Below are 16,444 nucleotides of genomic sequence, written 5' to 3' on the forward strand. Positions count from 1 at the left end.
ACTGGTTATATATAAATCAAGGGCTACTTGTATCCTCATTTTGATCATCAGGGGAAAATATAGGGGAGGATACAGAAATATCGAGTGATATTGGCATCATATGGTAATAAAACTAGGACATTCTGGTAGCACAGTAAATGATTGTCCAAAAATCCTCGTATGTATTTGAGTGAATAGAAATCCCAAATATTAAGATGCAGGGAGCTGTAGCCTTAGCAGACTTGGAATGATCCTGATTGAGGAAGGCTAATTTAATTCAAGCAGATTCTTTCATAGTTGAGTGTATACACTATTTCTATTATTTGCTATTATTTTTGTTCTCTGTGGCAGCCACCAGATGTTCTTGGCACTTCAGCCTTATATTAGACTAGTCTTGTTGAACATTTCTTCTATTTAGCACTTGGAGCAATCAGCCCTTGAGGTATACATAATTGAGCCAGCTTTTCCAATCTCATTTATACATACAGTTTCAGGAAGTATATTAAGAGAGATTATTATTACCCTTGCTGAATTCAGTAATGACGTTATCTCTTTTACTATGTAACATGTTACTCCTTAAATGTATGAAGTGAAACAGAATTGAAAACTTGATCTGATTTTAGAAATCACAATATCGTTTATGATTTAGCATGACTCTTGAAAATCACACTGAATGTCAGTTATTATTTATTTGTTTGTTTGTTCATTTGTTTATTAGATTTAAATGATTGCTCATCTTAATTCCAGGTAGTTCATAGCAAGTTTCAAGTTGTGGTTTTCAGTAGGTAAGTTAAATAGCAATAGTAGTAGCACTTAGGCTTACATACTCTCCACAGTGCTTTACAGCACTCTCTGAGCAGTTTACAAATGTCAGTGTATTGCTCCCAACAATCTTGGTCTTCATTTTACTGATTTCAGAAGGATAGAAGGCTATTTCCCCTCTCTCTTCTTCTCCGCTTCTATCTCCTTCCCTTTCTACTAGAGAGGGGACAGGAGAAAGGGAAGAAGAGAGAAGAAGAGGAGAAGGAAGGAGGGAAGAAGAGAGAAGGAGAGGGGAGTAGAGAAGAGAGGGAAAAGAAAGAAGAGGAAAGGAGAGAGATGTTGTAAAAATGGGTGAAATATGGTGTACAGGAGAAAAGAAAACAGATGGACAATTTCGTGTTTTTTTTCCCTTGAGGGTTATACTATTGAAACTATAACAGAAGATAATATGGATGCTAAAGCACATCAGTTTAGATGTTATTGCATACTAGTTAATATTTATGTGAAAATTAAAATTTTGTGTAAAAGGTAGGAGTAAATAATATGAAATAAGGAAAATGGAATGTAATAATTAGGAATATGTTTATATGTATTGAAATGTATGATAGTCAAACATTGCACCATTCACACAATGATATGTATAAATTTTAAAAAAATAATAAAAACTTGATTTTTTTTTAAAAAAAGGATGGAAGGTTGAGTCAACCTTGACCCCAGCCAGGATCAAACTCCAGGCTGTGGGCAGTATTTGCCTGCAATACTGCATTCTATCCACTGTGCCACCAGGACTTCTAGGTGAATGTTCAGACTTGTTGTGTAAAGTATGTTAAGGTATGACAGGATAAAACCATTTTGGAGTATGGTTAGTTCACATACGTTTCCAGCTCCTTCCTCCAGTGCAGTAATAATAAGGAAAGAAACAGAAAAGGAATCTGAGGGGTGCAGCACAAATAGCATCTCTACCATTTAGAATCTCAGCCATACTTCCTTGTTCCCATAGCAACATCTGTCTTTAGAAGCACTTCTGCAGCTCAGCCATTAACCGGTTGAACTCCGGCATTAGTAAAACATAGTTTGGTAACTATTAACACTGAGTTCTGGAAAGCAGGTTCCCCACTGGAAGACCTCCTGCAAAATGCCTTTTCCTTCTCTCTCTGCATTGAAGTGCCCTGCCTTCATATCACTGGGCTTAATTAAACTGCTGAAATCAAGAATACCATTCTTCAGAGTGAGTTTGGCTCTCTTTTTTAGCATCATGGAAACATAGTGTAGTAAAGAATGGAGGCAACACTGAGTGGATACCAATTTCTATGCTTTCCTATTTGTCGCCTGAAGGGAAAGCTGATTATGTTGTAAAAAGTTTGTGCAAACACAAACATTAAAAGACACACATACACATACACACACAAACATGTTTCTGAAGATGAGGAGATTGAAATCAGTATGGAATACCAATATCTCATAGGTTATTTACACGGTGTATACTCATATCGTAATTCTATTTTCAAATACCCAAAATATTTCCAAAGCTTGTGATATTAACACTGATGTTTTAAATGATAGTTAATACTGATATTGATAGCTTTTCTTTATTTCTATCTTTAATGGTCTGTATTATCCAAACATTATAGAGCAGTGATGGCTAACCCTTTTGCCATCACGTGCCAGGAAGGGGGTGGGGTGGGGGAGGTTCATGCGTGCATGTACCCACACCCATAATTCTATGTGCCCTGCCCTGCGCATATGCGCGTGACCCCCCTCTCCCCCCACTCGTGGCACGTGATGGCCCGGTAGGCCCGTTTTTCTTTCTATCTGGCTCAAGATCTTCTCTATGCATCTGGGGAGGGCAAAAACAACCTTCCCCACCCCCTCAGAGACCCTTAATGGTCCATTTCCCAACTTCTGGTTGGACAGGAAGTGATGTCTTTTGCTGTCCCCAGCCTCCAGAGACTCCTAGAGAGGAGGGCCTCCGAGGGTGTGGGGAAGGCTGTTTTTGCCTCCCCAGTTGCATAGAGAAGATCTGGAGCCAGGTGAGAAAGAAAAACGGGCCTTCCCCACCTGCCACCCCCAGGCTCTCTGGAGGCAGGAAACAGCCTGTTTCCCTACTCCTGGTAGGCCCAGAAGGCCCAAAAATCAGCTGGCCAGCATGCACATGTGCGCCAGAGCTGAGCTGGCATGCCAGGCGACATGGCTCTGCATGCCACCTGTGGCACACGTGCCATAGATTCGCCATCATGGTTATAGAGTGTTAGTAATTTCCTGTTGATAACTATACAAATACTACTGAATCCAAATAAACCATATATGATGTACGTTTTTCAACAACGAACATAAAAGAAAAAGAGTCAGGGAAACAATCATTTTGCCTAAATTGGCAGAATATATTCATGTTGATTTTTTCTTGTTTTTTTCAAAACCATATTTAAATAAAACAAGAAGATATATTAATGCATCTTTATACTTCTTTTGCCTTCTTTCCCCATATCTTTTATTTAAATGTACATTTTAAAAAGAGTCTGAAAGTATTTAATTGCATGTAGCCTTCTTAATGTAGTGATTAAGTGCTATTTCATGGTTTTAATGTGTTGTTTGTTCATTTTCCTTTCTTCAGGTAGAAAAAATTTGAGGAGGAGAGGAAATAGAAGATTTTATTAGGTAACTGTTGGTTAAAAATATATTTTCGTAATGATGGAGAATATAGGCTTTTCTGAACTGCATAGAAGGAGGAAAATTGGGTGTAATTAGTTTGAATGAAAAATTAGCCCTATTGAATAGCAAACGACATTGTTGCCAATAGAAGCACATAAGTAATTAATGTGCTTAATTTAATTAAGATCTGTGAATAATCTATAGGAAAAGAATATTCCTCTCATTTAATTAAACTTTGTATAATCATTAATCCACCCTATATTTGGGGGGGGGAGGTGTCAATGATGAATATTTCAATATTCTTATGGCATTTCATACATTTCAATTATTGGCAAAATGAAACTATCAGAACTGATTTGATCATATCTGATCAAGCATTTCTTTCATACATTTCAATTATTGGCAAAATGAAATCTATCAGAACTGATTTGGTCATATCTGATCAATCATTTCTTTTCTGTTAACTTTTAAGGCACTGTTCAATGGCAGCTGAAACAGAAAACAAATAGAAGAAACATATGGCTTTTTATATCAGCCCTGTTAAAATTTGATTTATTTGCAGCTTTACTCATGAGAAGCCATCAGCAAAACTCATCTTGGAAAGCAATAATTCATGAACATACTCATTATTAACATTGCTCACTTGCATCAAAATAAGTTCCTTACATATAAAAACAGTAGAAAAGGATTAGCAAATTTCATTTACCTAACTACAGAACAAATAATATAATGTTCAATGATCAATAATAACCATTTGTTCATTGTCAAATCAGATTGTAGTTCACCCTGAACAAAAAAATGATCCATTTTCTGTATATAAGGTAAGTATATTTTACATCAGCTATTAATTATTTTCTTTCCAATTGCCAAACAAGGACCCAGTTTGTGGGGACAATAAGCTGACTTTGTAAAAATTTACAAAAGGATGAAGGATATTGCTTAGCACATTGTAAGCCGCCCTGAGTCTCCGGAGAAGGGCGGCATATAAATCAAATTAAAAAAAAATATATTTATTATTCAGTAATAACAATATTCAAAAGTTAAAAGATAAACTTATACTTTCTGTGTTTCTCCAAAAATAAGACCCTGTCTTATATTTTTTTGAACTCTGAAATAAGCGTTTGACCTTATTGCCATGCGCTCAAAAGCCCGATTGAGCTTATTATCATGAGGTGTCTTATTTTGGGGGAAACAGAGTATCTATCCCATTAGTGAAAAAAAACCTCCTCTTACAGCCCATAATTTTTTTTATATATTATTGTGTAACAGTATCTCTTCATTATGATACTATTAACAAGATATTATATTGTGTTATTATGTACCAAGATAATGTTCCCAAGCACATTAAAATTCCAGGAAACTTCCATTACTGCAGTTTACTACAATTTTCATTTGGCTGTAATCTAGATTACAGCCAAAAATTTCAAGGTCTTGGCTGTGATGAGATGGTGAGATCTGTTCCTCCTTGTTGAAGCTACTGAAAACTGCACTGATGATGCTGAGCAGAACACAGGTCAACAGATGTCAGTTTTGGGCGATAAACCAGTTGGTAAAATGTCATTATAACTAATGGATGCCACTAATGGTTGCATTGTTGAACAAAGCACATAAAAACAGGCAGAACCTCAATGGTACCGTCAGAGCTGCATCTTGACTTTTTTAACCATCCCTGTTGGGAGGAATAATATTAAGAATTACTAATAATTAATAACATTCATATTAGAAAGATGATTGACTTAAAGAATATATATGTGTGCTAAGCTATAATTTTAATCAATTTTTATTATGGTCACAGACCAGCTTTGCTAAATTATAATTTACATGTATACATGATACATGCACACACACACACACACACACACACACACACACACACACAAGCTATCCATTTTAGCAAGATCATTGAAAATGATAAACACTAGCTATCCTTTTCAATTAATTGAAGTTAAATTAAATGGCAATCTGAATTTCTGAAAACTAATGGAGATCTGAAACTGTCTGGACAAGGAAGTTCTACCTAGAATAAGGTCCAGAAATGAAATGCTACAACATATTTCCTTCACCATTAAATCATTTTCTTTGCTTACTTTTCATCAAGGTGAATGGCATTCTCAAATCAAATATTTAACGCAATATTCTATGTCAATTTTGTTTTGCTTCATTGTGACTCAGTGTTAAGCATCTAGGCTAAGAGGTAAACACATGACAAAAAAAAAGCTGAAGCATTCAGGGATTTAATTATAATATGTCAACCTTTTGTATGTTTTCATAATATTCTTAACCTAAAAGAGAATAAAGTGATGACTCTGTCTATGTATATGGACTTTTAACTACAACAAAATAAAATAAGCTGACACATAATTTTATAAATATTCCTTTTCTAGGCATTTAGATAATTTAATACAAGAAAAAAAAATACTGTGACCTAATCAAAAGAAAAGGATAAATACAATAGTGAAATATGCAAATAATTTAGAAGCAATGTCAAAAATTGATGAGGATCTTTGCACTTTGGAATAGGACATAGAAGCCAATAATACAAAGTAGAAAATATATGAGTATAAGATAAAAAGAACCCTAATATGCAGCAGTACTTTCAGAAAGATCTGAATATCTTAAATATTATATTGAACATAATACAACAATGTACTATAGATACTAAACAAACAAACAAACAGCATTTTAGATTGCATCAACAGTAATATAGTTTTAAAACTGAAAGAAGACACTGTTCCTCTCCTTTCTGTACTGGTGAGCCCATACCTAGCTGGGGAATTCTAGGGAATTTAAATCCACAAGTCTTAAAATTGCCAAGTTTGGAGATTCCTGAACCAGTTCATACTCAGAACAAAACAATCAAGATGATAGGAACATGGAGTAAAAAAAAATCTCAATTATGAGAAATAATAAGAGTCCTTAAGCTCTTAGAGAGAAGAGAAGACTATAAGGACACATCATAGCTACTTTAAGTATAAAAAAAACTTGTTATATAGAAGCTGAGGATAAACATTCAGAGTCATTCCAAAAGATAAAAATAAATTGCATAAATTAAGAGGAAGTAAATTTCAAGAAGAAAAATTTCCATCGGTATAAGCTGTTCAATAATGGAAAGAATTGTCTGGTTGTTTGTATCTGTAGTGGATTCTCCTTTCACAGAGGTATTTAAATAGAAATTTCCAGGGTTGATCTAGTGTGAGATATTAAAAGAGGATCTGGCTGAAGGATCTAACTTCCCTTAACTACTTGAAGGACTCTGAATAGATTGAGAGTTGGAATGAAGAGTCTTTGTTGATAACGGCATGCTGTGTGAATGTGGTAAGACACGGAGCACCCCCCCCCACATCTGCTGGTATGTTGGCTACTACCAGAAACATGTACCAATAATGAATTATTTTTAGCCAACAACAAATCCAAGAAAATGGCTTTATTCTGGCAGTTTGATTTACACATGGAAGAAGAAGGAATAGAAGTTGGAGAGCCATCTTTTATAGATGCTGCAGTGCAATAATGGATTTCTCCACTTGATAGGGGATTTTGTTAGATATTTTCTTAGCTACCTTCCAATCCTTGGGTGACTCTATAACCTTTAGACAGTGTTTCTCAATTGTAACAACTTTTTAAAAATGGACTTAAATTCTCCAGAAAGCTAAGTGGGGAATTCTGGGAGACAAAATTCCCACATCTTAAAGTTGTTAAGATTAAGAAATGCTGCCATGAATGATAATTAAAAGATTAGATCTTCTTTCTAATCTCCTTCCGATTTTTAAAAGAAGACCCTGTATGAGATCAGACTATCACACAGATCATGACAAAGGTATTTGTTAAAGTGGCCCAAACTGAAGCCTTGAATGCATTTTTTGGAGACAAATATAAAATTCACCTTGGAACAGCTGTGCTTATTTGGAGACAATGTTAATATATAATAATCCACTCTTATGAAGCTCTATATAGTCAAAACAGTACCATCCAAGCATATCATATCTGCTACAGAAGTATTTATCCCTGGAAAATTAGCTGGCTCTCAGTTACAAGAAATAGGGTTAGTTCCAAAATGAGTACAAGTTTATTCCATGCTAGCTCTAAACAAGAATCTGAACTACTAATGATCAAGACAAACTGGTGGTAGATCAGAGTTGATGGGATTTAAGGAGAGCTGGACTTAGATTCTTAGGGGCAGAACTTCAAACTGATGATGCATTTGACCCCTCCCTTAGGCTCAGACTGGTCACCTCCTACACAGGCCTTGTGGAACTTCAAGCTTTAAAGAAGTAAACACTTTTAATTGGGGCGGGAGATGGAAAGACTCTCTAAGGGGAAGCGGAAACTCACTAAGCCGGAAAGGATGTTTTCAATGGCTTTTTGTATCTTAGCTTGTGGTTAGACATAGGAGCCTTGACACTTATTGCTTTTTAACTCTAATTGATGGGCAAATAGGATTTATTATTTTTATTGTTTTTGCTGCTCTTGTTGCTTTTATTGTCTTGTTTATATTGGTGTAAGACCATTATAAAATCACTGCTACTGCTGGTTATAGAAAGTTTATTGGTTGTTAGTAGTGGGAGTAATGAAAATTGTGTTATGACTAAAGACGTAATACAAAATTCTAAAAATGGCTAAATTCTTAATGGAGTCCATACTACAATTTGTTTGTAGATTCCATTTCTCCAGTTTAAGCCATTTCTCTCATTAGCTGAAAGAAATATGGTAAATATATTTATAGCAGCTAATAACATTTAGCCTTACAGATGTTGCCCTGCACTAACTAATGACTACTCAGGCTCTGGCTGATTGTTATTGTGAACATTAAAAAAACCTGAGGATTGTATTTATGTTTACAGGCATTTCAAATTATTGTGTTGGGAATTACAAGGAAAGACTATCCATTAAAGCAGTCACTTAAATCTATAAAAAGAGAGGAAAAACACCACCTGCTTTTGTTTTTGCTTTTTAAAGAGAATTATAACTTAAAATTATGGCAGATATTCACAATATTCTTTACAGCAAAATTAATCATGCTTGGCTCAGTGACTGTAAATAATGTCAAGAAATTTCCTCAAGCTTAAAAACATTGTTAGATGTAAAAAAAAAAAAAGTCATCCTGAATTTCAAAGCAGCTGATTATATTTCTTAAAAAAAACTACTTGCCATTTTGTAAAAGAAAGTTTTATCTTACCTACTGATTCTGAGTTAAGTTAAAAAAATAGAGTAAGAAGTCAATACTTTGATTACTAAGAGAAGACAAAACCATCGTTAATACAGTTGAAGGTACATTGAAGGTACATTACATAGTAAATCCACAGAAGTTAGTAGCTAAAAGGAATTTAGCAATCTGTTGGGAGGTGCCAAAATTCAGGCACAGCATAATCCTTGTAACACAGCATTGCATTTTTTTTTGTTGGTTACAAAAAAGAAATTGCTGGGTGAAGTCATTCATCACACAGGCTGAAATATCACTCTGCTGATGATACAGTTATATCATCAAGGCTATACAAGGGATGCTGCTGAGATGCTTACTCAGTGCCTTCAAGATGTGAGGATCTAGATGGGGACTCATCTCACAGTTATGACTCAATTCACACTGATAAGACAGATTGACTTTGTGATTTTGGGTTTCTGGAAGGATATGGATGTTCTGTCTTCAATTCTTGGTGATGCAGCACTTCTTGGATAAAATTGATGCAAAATTTGAGGCTTCTAGACTTGCTGTTCCTGATCAAAGAGCAGGTGGGATCCATTGTTAGGGGAGCTTTTGCACAAATCCATCTTGTGTGTCAAATGTGTCTATTCCTGGACACAATAACTTGTGGCCTGGTGGCTCAGCATACTGATAGCATTGTGATTAACACCAGCTGTCTGCAATTACTGTAAGTTCGAATCTCACCAGGCTCAAGGTTGACTCAGCCTTCCATCCTTTCTAAGGTAGGTAAATTGAGGACCCAGTTTGTGGGGGCAATAAACTGACTTTGTATAAATATACAAAAGTATGAAGGCTATTGCTTAACGCATTGTAAGCCGCCCTGAGTCCCCGGAGAAGGGCGGCATATAAATCAAAAAATTTTTTTTAAAAAAACCTTAGTCAGTTCCTGACTAGACTACTGCAAAGGGGTCTACATGAGCTTGCTCTTAAGGATCACTCAGAAGCTTCATCCAATGCGAAATGCTATGGGATGTGCTGTTTTGGGCATACTATCAGCTTTATGATTGTGGAATGAGTCTCAGTATGCCTACAGGTGCAGTTCAAGACTCTGTTTATCACTTTTAAAGCCCTGAATGGCTCAGGACCACATTACTTATGGAACTGTCTCTACCCATCACACCAGATCTGAAAGGACAGGTGCATTCCAGATTTTCCCTACCAAACAGTGTCACTGATGAGACAAAGGAAATATTCCTTCACTATCATGATGTCTGCCTGTGGAACAGGATTTCCCTAAGATCTGGAAGGCGATCCACTTGGCCTTTCAGAAGGCTATGAAGATTTGGCTGTTCCCACAGGTGCTGGGCTGTGATGTTTGTGGGGCCAATAGAGGCCAATCATAGACACTGATTTTCATATGGTACAGATGTACCTGTCTTGCAGAGGCTAAATGACCTGCTTGGAGAAATGAGTGCTGCTTTGAGTTTCATAATGGAAAGTAAAAATCGTATGATACATCCACTTGTTTTCTATGCTCATTTATATTATATTGCTGATATAAATTAGATTTCTATAAACTAGATACAAAGACATAAGTTTTATTATGGAGTCCTGCATAGATTTACTACAACTTGATCATATTGTCTATTGAACATGATAAAACAAGTTTTGAATGACCAAAGATAATGGAGAAAATAAAAATGACAACATAAAAGAAAATCTGATAAAGAAATTTAAATATCCAGAAATGGATGAGGTCTTAATTTTAAAGAAAGACATTTATTTTTTTTACAATACTTTTTCTAGCAGTGCAACACATGCTAAACATGCTAAAACCATGCTAAAAAAAGAAAAAAAAATAAGCAAATGCATTTTTGCCTAGTTTTGCAAATTATTTTTATGGTATTTAAGGATTTTTTTATATTATTAAAGACTGATGATAGACTCAAAGCAGAGCTTTTCTCAGAAATGTGATGTAACTAGTTAGTTGCATTTCCAAGAAAAAAGAACACTGCTAATGGAAAGGTAATACTATGATTACTTGCTGTTTATCCTTTTTGTATGCATTAAACTGATTAAGAGTGTTAGGTGCATCTTGGTTTCATCTTTTAAAAAGCTGATTGGAAAAAGTCTCTTCGACAATTCTATCAAAACAGGGGAGGGAGGGAGCCTATTGTGAAGAAAATTGTTGAAGAGATTGGGTATCATATGTTGCACTGCAATTGTCCATCTTTCATTAATCCAGATGGCTGTAAACTTACACCAGGGCAGAAAATTATTAAGTAATAATAAAAACTGCAGGTGGCTTTCTTTTTGGGTTTCTAATATCTTGGGTTTAGTCTTCTAAATCTTCTTCTGGATCTGCAATTTGATGAGAATGGCCATCTTTTGAATATGACTAATGAGCCCTGCATCCCTTTACTTGTCATGCTATTGAGCACACTTATTCAGTGCAGTTATCACCATGACTGTGTGTACGTATGATTACCGCTATCTATCCCTAGAATTCCCCAGCCAAAATGGCTACAGTTGCATTCCTACTCATTATAGAGTCTCCATCCAAAGAGAGATGAAGGGTATCTTCAAGACATTCTCCTTCCTTTATAGTGTTCTTCCTTTTTTACCAGATTAGGGCTGATTGTGAAAGAATATCTTAAACAGAGATTCGCTTGTAGTAGAATTGGACGTATTCCTGTTCTCTTGATGTATTTCATTTGCATTCAAATTTGGAAGCAAATGGTTTACTGCAATATGGTTTGTTTCAGTGGTGAGTTTCTACCATTTCGCCCTGGTTCAGGCGAATCGGTAGTGGTGGCGGTGGGAGGCTCTGTCCACTCGCCTGGACGTTCTGCGCATGCGCAGGTTCTGTGCATGCGCAGAAGGTTGTAGGCATGCACAGAAGCATCACGAACAAGCAAAGAGAGCATTTGTGCGCACTCCTGATTCCGAACCAGTAGCGAAGGTAAGTGGAACCCACTACTGGTTTGTTTGCTTTTGGTTTAGCGCCTTTTGTGAAACCTAACATATATGGTTTTTAAATCATGATAGATGGCTTAATAACTTGAAGGTCCAAGCCAAATGTGATTTATCACCAAAACATGGCAAAGTAAATATAGCTAAACATAATGTATAAATACAGCTTCCTACCTTTTTTTTTTTTTTTACTAATTCAAAAACACTTTGACTCTTGACCAACAAGTGATAAGTAATTTATAGTATAGCATACTTGCAGGAACTTAAGATGATAACCTGTTATAACTAAGACAAGTGTAGCTGTTCAGAGTGCAGCAGAGTTGTGAGTGCCCAATCACTAGGATCATCTTATCCATTATTTTAGTTACTTTGTACATAAATTCTAGGATTCCTTGACTTCTGTTTAGTAATAGCATGTATTACCAAAGACATAATAGGATCTTCCACTCCGACAAGCTGAGTGTACTTTGACAACTCACCCACCTTCATAGCCTGTTCCTATATCTGTCTTATGGTCCAATTTCAATTAAAAATGCATTAACTAGTGGGGTTCATATAAGACCAAAGTCATTTCTGCTGACCAATAGGTAGACTCTAAAATCTGCCAGCTGACTCCAAAATCCACTGATAGAGAAGTCCATCAGCACAAAGCTGAAATCTATCAGCAGGAAGAGTGAGAGTCAAAGCAAGGAAATGTTGATGTTAAAATAATACAAAATACTTGTAGCTCGCATTTTAGATTTTGGCAGTGGTTTGCTCTCCGAGCTTGTTTCTGTTTGTTTGTTTGTTTATTTATTTATTTATTTTTATTTATTTAGGTTGTCAAACATGGGCAAGATAACAGGTATATAGTATAAACATGGACATGAGCACATGAGTACAAATAAATGGGGACAATAGGACTAGGTAGGTAGCCATGCTGGTGCACTTATGCACGTCTCCTTACAGACCTCTTAGGAATGGGGTGAGGTCCATAGTAGACAATTTAATTTAATTTAATTAATTAAATTACATTAATTAATACATTAAGTTACAATTTAATTTATTTTTGTTTTTGAATGTTTTGTTATCAGACTAAGTAACATCATCAGTGGGATTTTCTTGTCCTATTCTCCTTGGCTTATAAATGTCTATAAATGCTGATGTGGTCAGAGCTGGCAGGAAATCAAGCTAGCTGGAGATAGTCTTTGGCTGATTCCAACTACTGAATACAATGGGAGATCCAAGTGTACACTCCTTACTGGGATGAGTTTGGATTTAGCTCTGATTCTGCCAGCAATTATCAGATTGGCTAGAACTTGGACATTTTTATTTAAGGACAGTGTTGTGCACCTACCTTCCCAAGTAAAACAAAGCTAAGCGAACTTTTAAGTACACTGAATAATGTTGCAAAAGAAATCCTGTAACATTACCCAATATGCTTTTTAAGAAACATGGCTTTCTAAGAAGAAAAATGTGATCAAGTTGAAAATGCTACATATGCTATTTATTGCAGGATGTTCTAAGGATAAAATAAGGACAATTCATTTAATTTTTCTAACTTCACAGAACATTTTAATTTACACTAAGTAATTCCGTTTTCAAATCCTTTTCTAACAATACTGATGTCTCTATTGCAATGAAAGATTCCTAGCATGTCTGCCCTAGCCTCAGATTAAAAAACAGCAATTGGGGTCAAAGTTATTTTGCTTCATTGTACTAGTTTAAGGGGGAGAAAGCCTTCTACTAATGCTGTTGGATAAGGGGTAGTGCATTTGTTAGAGTTCGATATGGTTTGTCTTGAAGGTTAAGATAACACAAACCGTTCCATCAAGATTTAGTAATTGCAATTAGATAGAAGGTAGAGTGGAAACGTGATAGTTTTCTTGATTTCTGAGCTATACATGCTAGCAGGTAATTTAAGGTATATCAGAGCATGAAGCATCCTATGCATGCTTACTAAGTTAGACTGTGTTTGTAAAGATGCACAGGATTGCAACCTAAACACGGAGGTGAATGCAATGGCAGAAAATTAATATGAAAAAGCTAATGTTGCATAGCAAATAAAGATGATTTTATTTGTGTTGTTTATAAAAATAGCTCATTAATAAAGATATAATCTATACTCTGCATTTTGAGGTGATTATATGATTAAGGCAGGGAACAATATCCAAAACATGTTAGAGAATTATTGGAGACTGTCAATAAAATTAGGTGGATCTATCAAATTAGCATTTCTTCCAAGGATTCAGAAAAGAAAATAGAAGATCAGATGGCTATTAGCAATTGGAGTCTGGAAGACTGGGCAAAAGGATACCAGTGGGGTGCCAGATGTTTAAATTCATATGAAAGGTTGAAAGTAGCTTCCTGCTTTTCCCACATCTGTTTTTTCTTAGATTTCTCCCAATGCAGAAAAATGAAAGAAAATTATGCAGATGAATCTTTTGCTTAGCAACAGGCTACAGAACTCCCTAATATGTATACCTGCAAAGATCTAGACACACACAGATAAGGATGTACTTAGCACTTGGCCCAGGGACAAGCTTATGGTCAGAACAAAGTGGGGGTTAAGACAATGAAAGACACTTGCACTTTTGGAGGCTTCCCCATTGCAGCCCAGTGTGAAGGTGCTATGTTCCTTTGTACTGGCTAGATTCTCTGGCAGAACAGGCATTTGATTGATAATATTCCAGTTGTGCTTCTCTCTGTACTGGAAATCTCATAACAAATAAACTTTAGTTGTATCTGAATCCTAAAAAAATCTCTTGGCTTTACTGGCCATATGTGCCAAGACAATGAAATAGAAATGTGTCAGAGTACACACAGTGTGGCTATTTTGAGACAACCCAGGAACAAAATACAGTAAATGGAGGTTTGTCTTTCAAATAGTGGTTTATCTACAAGGAATTTATACATACACATACTAGGCAAAATCAAGCAATCAGCAACTACAGCACAGAAGCACATACGGAGAGAGATATACGCCCTCACAGGGCCTCTCTTATGTTACAGCCTCTTAAAGCGATAGCAGTCAAATAACCCTGCTGACTCATTGCTACCATTGCATCATTGTTACAGTGTTACAGCATTACAGCAGCTGATCAGTTATTAAATCATCATTACCTGACAAAATGTGACAAAAATAGCAATATTATCTGGAATAAAAAACTTGTTTTTCCTGCCCAGAGTTATAACTGTCCTGAATTGTCTTTAGTTAGTCATGAAATGTGCATTGTCAATTCTTAAGCTCATGAGTTAAGACTAATTTACTACAACTTACAAATAAGGATTTATTTTTAAGGATATATAGACAGCACTGCATCTTCCTTCCTTCCTTCCTTCCTTCCTTCCTTCCTTCCTTCCTTCCCACCTACCTACCTACCTACCCTTCCTCCCTCCCTCTCTTTGAGAAATTTGAAAGAATGAGTTGGGGATTGACCATCATGAAGAAAATTTATTTATGTGATTGCTAGAAGTTGAAAATGACTTGATCATCATCACCATCTCGTATATATGACTTTGGGAAGTTTACAAGCAATTAAAACAAATGTGACACAGCAATACACACACACACACACACACACACATATATAAAACTGTGGGGATTTTTTTTGAAGCCAAAACAATTGTTCACTATGCTGGCAATCTCAGTTTATATGAGTTTTATGTCACAATCAACTGGGTATGATTATTTGCTCATCTATATTTCCTCCATCATTATATTTCATAGGAGTCAGCGGGGGAAATGGAGGGTGGACAATTGATGAAACATACGTTGTGAGATTGTGACACAAATTCTAGCCTCACATATCAGTACAAGAATTGTGATGTAAGTATGAAAGAGCAGAACTTTCACAGTGATATGCTTATTCCATCAGTCTGGTATCATCATAATGAGAAACAGATGTTAGTGGTGGACATGGAACATGTCCCACTGAATACTGTGAGGGTTTTCCAAAAGTGCATGTAAGAATAGACTGCAGATCAGTTCAAGACTGAAGAATGAATCTTGATTCACACAGATCCATCATTCAGAAAAAAAATATCACTGTGTCCTACTGTAATGTAATGGTTGAAAATTGTTTTAAAATGACTTAGCTGTGATTATTCACATTTAGTCACATCTCAGTTTTGAACCACACGCTACCTGATTGGAAATGCGGTTGAGAAGTTCTCGGCAGCTACAGTTGGGACAAAACTGAGCCATCTGGCTGGGAACAAGAGAATGATATATTTACTGTAAGTATTATATAGCTTCTGTTCTTATTCTTATCCATATGTGATGGGTGACTACTCATCACTTCTGCAAAAGACAATGTTGGAGGGATGCTGGGAATACTCTCCATTGCCACATTCTGCCACGGGTCTATGACAATTCGTCACAGCCAACTTCCACAGCCAACTTGCTGCAGGACAACTCATTGCAGGACAAGTGTTACACTAATACCAAAGAAAAGGTGGAATAGAATCATTAAAGAGGGGATACAAAAGAAGGGACAGAACAAAATGTGAATGGTAAAAATTAAAATTATTTTTATTTATTTTAAATAATTAAATAGAATTGTTGAATTGTCCCACAATGAGTTGTCTCGTGGTGAATTGTCCATGGCGAGTTGTCCTGCGCCAAGTTTAAGAGGTCCCTAAGGGGGCATGCATAAGCACACCAGCATGCTTACCATCCCTGTCCTACTGTCCCCATTTATATATAATCATTTTATGTGTTTATGGCTATAATTTTGCCTATTTATATCCATTTATTTGTGCCATTTTTTTCATGTGCCCATGTCTATGTCTATACTGATACTTATTTCTTTGTACTTGTTGACAAACAATTAAATAAATAAAAAGTTGCCCATGGTGAGTTGGCTGTGGGGCGTTGGCCGCAGTGAATTTGCTGCAACGAGTTGGCTGGGGCAAGTTGTCCCATTCCTTCTGCCACTTCTATTTGTATGTAGTCAGAAATGT

This window comes from Pantherophis guttatus, chromosome 4, assembly GCF_059756535.1.
Source record: "Pantherophis guttatus breed Tessera chromosome 4, ASM5975653v1, whole genome shotgun sequence".
Lineage (NCBI taxonomy): Eukaryota > Metazoa > Chordata > Lepidosauria > Squamata > Colubridae > Pantherophis > Pantherophis guttatus.